The sequence below is a fragment of the Physella acuta genome, unplaced genomic scaffold (assembly GCF_028476545.2).
Source record: "Physella acuta isolate Inbredline_101_S28 unplaced genomic scaffold, ASM2847654v3 ptg000038l, whole genome shotgun sequence".
Lineage (NCBI taxonomy): Eukaryota > Metazoa > Mollusca > Gastropoda > Physidae > Physella > Physella acuta.
The window spans coordinates 1-7,956 of NW_026731558.1; positions in this window are offsets into that span (position 1 = coordinate 1).

Consider the following 7,956-nt stretch of genomic DNA (forward strand, 5'->3'; position numbering starts at 1 on the left):
CTACCTCCCACTCCCACCTTCTCTACCTCCCACCTTCTCTACCTCCCACCTTCTCTACCTCCCCCCTTCTCTACCTCCCACCTTCACTACCTCCCACATTCTCTACCTCCCACTCCCACCTTCTCTACCTCCCACCCACCTTCTCTACCTCCCACTCCCACCTTCTCTACCTCCCACCCACCTTCTCTACCTCCCACTCCCACCTTCTCTACCTCCCACCTTCACTACCTCCCACCTTCTCTACCTCACACCTTCTCTACCTCCCCCCTTCTCTACCTCCCACCTTCACTACCTCCCACCTTCTCTACCTCCCACTCCCACCTTCTCTACCTCCCACCTTCTCTACCTCCCCCCCTTCTCTACCTCCCACCTTCACTACCTCCCACCTTCTCTACCTCCCACTCCCACCTTCTCTACCTCCCACCTTCTCTACCTCCCCCCCTTCTCTACCTCCCACCTTCTCTACCTCCCACCTTCTCTACCTCCCACCTTCTCTACCTCCCACTCCCACCTTCTCTACCTCCCACTCCCACCTTCTCTACCTCCCACCTTCTCTCACCTCCCACCTTCTCTACCTCCCACCTTCTCTACCTCCCCCCCTTCTCTACCTCCCACCTTCACTACCTCCCACCTTCTCTACCTCCCACTCCCCACCTTCTCTACCTCCCACCTTCTCTACCTCCCACCTTCTCTACCTCCCACCTTCTCTACCTCCCACCTTCTCTACCTCCCCCCTTCTCTAACCTCCCACCTTCTCTACCTCCCACTCCCACCTTCTCTACCTCCCACCTTCTCTACCTCTCACCTTCTCTACCTCCCACTCCCACCTTCTCTACCTCCCACCTTATTTTCCTCCCCCCTTCTCTACCTCCCACCTTCACTACCTCCCACCTTCTCTACCTCCCACTCCCACCTTCTCTACCTCCCACCTTCTCTACCTCCCACCTTCTCTACCTCCCACCTTCTCTACCTCCCACCTTCTCTACTTCCCACCTTCTCTACCTCCCACCTTCTCTACCTCCCACCTTCTCTACCTCCCACCTTCTCTACCTCCCACCCTATCTACCTCCACTACCTTTATACAGCTAGTTGACATTTAATAACCCACGGCTAGATGAAATTGTGTGACGTACAACTAGTTGACATTTGGTGACCTACAGCTAGTTGACATTTGGTGTCCTACAACTAGTTGACATTTGGTGACCTACAACTAGTTGACATTTGGTGACCTACAACTAGTTGACATTTGGTGACCCACAGCTAGTTGACATTTGGTGACTACAGCTAGTTGACATTGACGGTTACACCTAGCAAGTTGACTTTATGTGCGCAACACCTGGTTGACATTTACTTCACTATAAGCACTTGTCATTCAGCGGCCAACAGCAAGTTGACATTTGACATTCTACGACCACATGGCATTAAGTACAGCCACGGCGGTCCTGGTGTATCACAGAGCGCCATGGCGGGCGCCTGGGGTGAAAGATTTATTGGGCGCCACTAATACCTGAATAATGGAAATGTTAGGTGAGCTTTGCACCAGTAATAAATTATAAATGTGCTGTTTGATAATTTCACAATAAATAGATCGACAAATAAGCAATTGGGAAGAAGGAACAGTAAAAAGAAAAGATAGATTTTAAAAATATATAGGCCTACAAAACAATTTAATATTTTAAAAAATAAGTATGTTTTTAATTTCATTGTGCAAACGAATAAGATTAGGTTAACTGGGTAAAGTCTCGAAGCACTAAAAGTATTAATAAACATTTTAGGGTTTTATTTTAAAAAAACGTGTGATTATATAGTAATAGTGTGGTTTTTGTTAGACTTAAGTTAGAACTAGTGTTTCTTTCAGACAACTCTTCCATGAGAAGCACGTCTACTCCCCCTCCCCGGAAAAAAATCTGAAAGAAACACTGTTTAGGACATATATGGACTAGCGCTTCAGTGTTTGATATCGTAGCTCTGTCTGTAACAGCTACCTAAGTGTACAGAGAATAACTTCAGTGAGAACATTGTTTCTTGGCATAGACTGTTCTTTCTTTTTAAACAACTCACGGGCGACGAGTTTTATTCTGTGCATGAAGTATCAACAACACGGTGGTTGTCGTGTGACTCACGTGACTGCTCAGCTCATTTGTTTTGACAACGATGTCAGCACGTGATCTTCTGACTCAGGTCAAGGGCAACACGTGACACTATGACTCCGGTCATGTGGGGGGGGGGGGGGGGGTTACTTTTTTGTTTTAACACATAATAGAAAACAATTGCCTCAAAAATGTTGTATAGCGCTATTTTGACATGTTTTTTTTACCACGTCACAAAGGTTTGAATTCTTCTGGTGAAGCAAGGCTGTGTACTTCAATACTCCATACCAGAGTTTCTTCCAGGCATATATAATTTATATAGAAAATATATACTTTTAACAGTGTCCGCCCCCCCCCCCCCCCGAAAATTTCAAGTGCCCCCCCCCCCCCCCCTCGGAGAAAAAAGTCTGGAAGAAACACTGCTCTATACCCTGATCGTGGTAGTGATCTTTTCACAGAGGAAGTGCACAAACCAAATGGAAAAAAAAAGATAAATACGTGACAGTTCGCTCCTTATGTCTGATCTCCATCACTTCTCAAAAGACATCTGTTAAGACACCCCTTCAAGAATTCGTGTTGCCCAGACATATTTTAAGACTTCCCCTCTCCCCCAATGAAACATGGGTTCTAGTTCCTGTTGCCCAGGTCGGTATAGTTTTAGAAACAGCAGGAGGGGGGAGTTTGGCATCCTTGTATGACGACATCAACCCATTCTTTTGTCATGTGCGGGTACACAATGCCAGGCGGGTCGTGCCAGCAAATAATTCATCAAGGACACTCAAGCTGTCGGTAGTCCATAGCAACCTCACAGGCAGCCCATCACAGCGTCATTGGAAGCCCATCAAAGCGTCATAGGCAGCCCATCGCAGCGTCATAGGCAGCCCATCACAGCGTCATAGGCAGCCCATCACAGCGTCATAGGCAGCCCATCACAGCGTCATAGGCAGCCCATCACAGCGTCATAGGCAGCCCATCACAGCGTCATAGGCAGCCCATCACAGCGTCATAGGCAGCCCATCACAGCGTCATAGGCAGCCCACCACAGCGTCATAGGCAGCCCATCACAGCGTCATAGGCAGCCCATCACAGCGTCATAGGCAGCCCATCACAGCGTCATAGGCAGCCCATCAAAGCGTCATATGCAGCCCACCACAGCGTCACATGCAGCCCATAACACGTCACAGGCAGCCCATCACAGCGTCATAGGCAGCCCATCACAGCGTCATAGGCAGCCCATCGCAGCGTCATAGGCAGCCCATCACAGCGTCATTGGCAGCCCATCACAGCGTCATTGGCAGCCCATAACACGTCACATGCAGCCCACCAGAGAGTCACAGGCAGCCCATCACAGCGTCATAGGCAGCCCATCACAGCGTCACATGCAGCCCTTAACACGTCACATGCAGCCTTCGTTGTTCCAGAGCGGCCGTCTCACTCCGGTGCCAGCCCGTCAGGGTTACGTGCGCATGCGTGAACATGTGATATCAACTGATGAATAAATGATTGTCAGCGACATGGGAACTGTATTTCACACTCTACGGCGTTAAGTAGAGGGTCGGGGGGGGGGGGGGGGGCACTCTACGGCTGGGGGCTCTACAATTTTAAAATGGGTGGGAGGGTGGACTTTACAGCTGGTGGGGTGAGGTTCTACAGCCATAAGATGGGTGGAATGGGGTTGGTGGGGACACAGCTTTAATATGGGTGGTGGGAGGGATGACCGGTAGGTGGAACAGCTTTACATTAGGTGTGGGTGAATTAGTAGGCGGCCTATTATCTGGGTTATGTCAGGAAAATGTGAAGAACACTTCGCCGCACGGGTGAGTGGACATGTCGTGAGTTAACGACCCACGCCAGGTTACCCCGCGGGGTTGGTGAGTCACCCACATGGTCTACACCCTTGGCGGGATGACAACGATTGTGTCTTCTCTCAAAGTTTTACTGAGACAGGTACAACTAAACTGAAGGTTTAAACGAGATATATCGCCGATGCTGCATGGTGTATTTTTTAGGCCAACGTAATGTGGCATGCACAGATAGTGTTGAAGCGACAAGGACCTGTTCCATTGTGTATGACCAGGACGGTTGATTAAAGTTTGATTCGATCTGGAACTCTGGAACCTTTAACTTATTGTGGGGAGTTTAAAGTTAATGGTGGCAAAAGTCAAATGAACATTATTCTAGCCTCTGTCGACACAAGTCTTTTGAAAAAAGTTGGTTCGAAGTTGTATCACTTGCTTCCACCAGAACCTTGTGTTGACTGACTACAGTAGTCTCCCCTACAAGACTTGACATACCACAGTAAATCTTGTGTTGACCGACTACAGTAGTCTCCCCTACAAGACTTGACATACCACAGTAAACCTTGTGTTGACCGACTACAGTAGTCTCCCCTACAAGACTTGACAAACCACAGTAAATCTTGTGTTGACCGACTACAGTAGTCTCCCCTACAAGACTTGACATACCACAGTAAACCTTGTGTTGACCGACTACAGTAGTCTCCCCTACAAGACTTGACAAACCACAGTAAATCTTGTGTTGACCGACTACAGTAGTCTCCCCTACAAGACTTGACATACCACAGTAAATCTTGTGTTGGCCGACTACAGTAGTCTCCCCTACAAGACTTGACAAACCACAGTAAATCTTGACACCCCATTCATCATTGATCGGTCTGATCAAATAACTGTTTGACCATTTTAAATTCTACAACCCTCCAGCAGCTTAATTTACTTTGTTATACTTCAAGATTCTTCCACCCACCTGTATGTGACAACACCCACACGTACGACATCGATGAAAACAAATGTCAACACCCACACGTATGACATCGATGAAAACAAATGTCAACACCCACACGTATGACATCGATGAAAACAAATGTCAACACCCACACGTATGACATCGATGAAAACAAATGTCAACACCCACACGTATGACATCGATGAAAACAAATGTCAACACCCACACGTATGACATCGATGAAAACAAATGTCAACACCCACACGTATGACATCGATGAAAACAAATGTCAACACCCACACGTATGACATCGATGAAAACAAATGTCAACACCCACACGTATGACATCGATGAAAACAAATGTCAACACCCACACGTATGACATCGATGAAAACAAATGTCAACACCCACACGTATGACATCGATGAAAACAAATGTCAACACCAACACGAGGGACTGATGGCTTTTCTTCATGATGTTTATTCAAATGATTGTTCAGAAACAGTAGAGCAAAATAAATACACGGACATTGTGTGTCGATAGATGTTTTATACAATTTGTACAGCAGGAACATACAAACAACTGGCGCAAGACAAGCACAGTACGAGCAGAGAAGCCATCCCACCAATCACAGCGTTAACTGACCTCTGGTCACCACGTGTCTGCTGGCTAGCTTGCTGAGGGGGACGAGACCGGGGGGAGGGGACATCTGTACAACTCAAGCTCAGGAATAAAGTAGTTAAAACACTAGAGTAAAAGACTATCACATGCCTTATGTACACACTAACAGCCGTCTGGTGGGACAGCCGACAGTCCAACACACCTGTAAGATCTACTTTCTTGCTCAATACAACTAGCCAGGAACATGGACTTTTAAAACAATTTTAAACTCTTTTTTTAAATGCAACTTCAGACGTTAAAAAGTGACCTAAAACTTGAAATGTATGGGTGACTTTAAGACTTTTGATATATGGTGAGTTAAAAAAAATGTAATTATTATTTTAAAAATCTGATCAGACATCCAAAATATGCCCATACACTGTCATTGCTGTCTGGATGAACTATACATCATGGCATCAATGTGATGTCATGATGTACTGTAGACCACAACATCAATGAGGTCAGGATGAACTAGACATCACTAACCCAATAAGAATTGAGAACAACACTACAAAATGCCCTCTAGTTGACCATGAGATGAACAAGTGATTATATGTTACATGCTTAGAATATGTGGATAAAACTGGATAACATTTGCAATGAGAGCTGAGAAAAAAACCATCAAATGATTGAGTCAATAACATGCACTGTGTTACAAAATACTTGTTCTCTGGTCATATCATTGAATATCTGTGTTCACCTAGCCCCAGTACAAGAGTTGCCACTAGGGTCAGGAGAAACAGTGGGGAGAAAATATAATGTCACGTTGAGCACAAGGACTTGGGAGTGAGCATTTCTCTCAGTACAATACAAATCTAATAGGATAAACATTTGTGTCACAGAGGCTTTAGATAGAGGAATAGGGTCAGGTCATACATAATATCTCTGATGAACACAGATGTTGTCTCATACTGCATTCCAAACAGGCCAACTGTTAACTTAAAGTACACACAGGCTAAATGTTAACTGTATGGTCCAGACAGGCTAAATGTAAATGGTCAGGTCTAGACAGGCTAAATGTTAACTGTAAGGTCTAGACAGGCTAACTGTAAATGGTCAGGTCTAGACAGGCTAAATGTTAACTGTAAAGTCTAGACAGGCAAAATGTTAACTGTAAGGTCTAGACAGGCTAAGTTAAATGTATGGTCAAGACAGGCTAACTGTAAATGGTCAGGTCTAGACAGGCTAAATGTTAACTGTAAAGTCTAGACAGGCTAAATGTTAACTGTAAGGTCTAGACAAGTAGGCTAATGGTAAACAATCTGGTGTAAACTAGTGTCAAGTGTAACCAAACTACAAGTGACCAGTACTAGCCTACCACCAACTGATTATCCAGAGAAAACCAGTACTACCTTAAAACACCTACCCAGACCATTTCCCCATATCTGACACAACAACATAGCAAGTCCCAATGCCTGAAGCAGCAGCCACACTAATTGTGTCAGTACATAACCAAACTTTGGCACAATCTGACCATGTCAAACATCATGAGAGTAAACATTCAACAACTACTGAGGGCTTGCCATTGTAAACAAATGTTTTCATGTGAGAAATGTAAGTTCTAAATGTAATAAAAAAATTGGTTTCTTCTTGTTGCATGCCACACTACCATGCACACAACCAGCCCAGTAAATAATCATCTCTGATAGATATAAATAAAACCTTGTATACAATGCTGCTGCTCTCAAGCTAATATGAAAAACTATTTGAATAAAGAAACAATAATGTGATGGTGGATGTCACATGACAACATGTTTTAATACAGAACCATCTTTGTAGCAGGGGCGGGGGGAAGGCTCCAGTTGTAAGATATACAAGGTACCAGATATAAGAGCTCTGGCTGGCCAGGCCATCTCAGGCCCTTTAGTCATAAGATGGCCTTCTGAGGCCCTCTAGTCACAAGATGGCCATCTCTGGCTGGCCAGGCCATCTCAGGCCCTCTAGTCATAAGATGGCCTTCTGAGGCCCTCTAGTCACAAGATGGCCATCTATGGCAGGCCAGGCGATCTCTAGCCCTCTAGTCACAAGATGGCCATCTATGGCAGGCCAGGCCATCTCTAGCCCTCTAAGTCACAAGATGGCCATCTATGGCAGGCCAGGCGATCTCTAGCCCTCTAAGTCACAAGATGGCCATCTATGGCAGGCCAGGCGATCTCTAGCCCTCTAAGTCACAAGTTGGCCATCTATGGCAGGCCAGGCGATCTCTAGCCCTCTAGTCACAAGATGGCCATCTATGGCAGGCCAGGCTATCTCTAGCCCTCTAAGTCACAAGATGGCCATCTATGGCAGGCCAGGCCATCTCTAGCCCTCTAAGTCACAAGATGGCCATCTATGGCAGGCCAGGCCATCTCTAGCCCTCTAAGTCACAAGATGGCCATCTATGGCAGGCCAGGCCATCTCTAGCCCTCTAAGTCACAAGATGGCCAACTCCGGCCCTCTAGTCACAAGATGGCCATGTTACAAG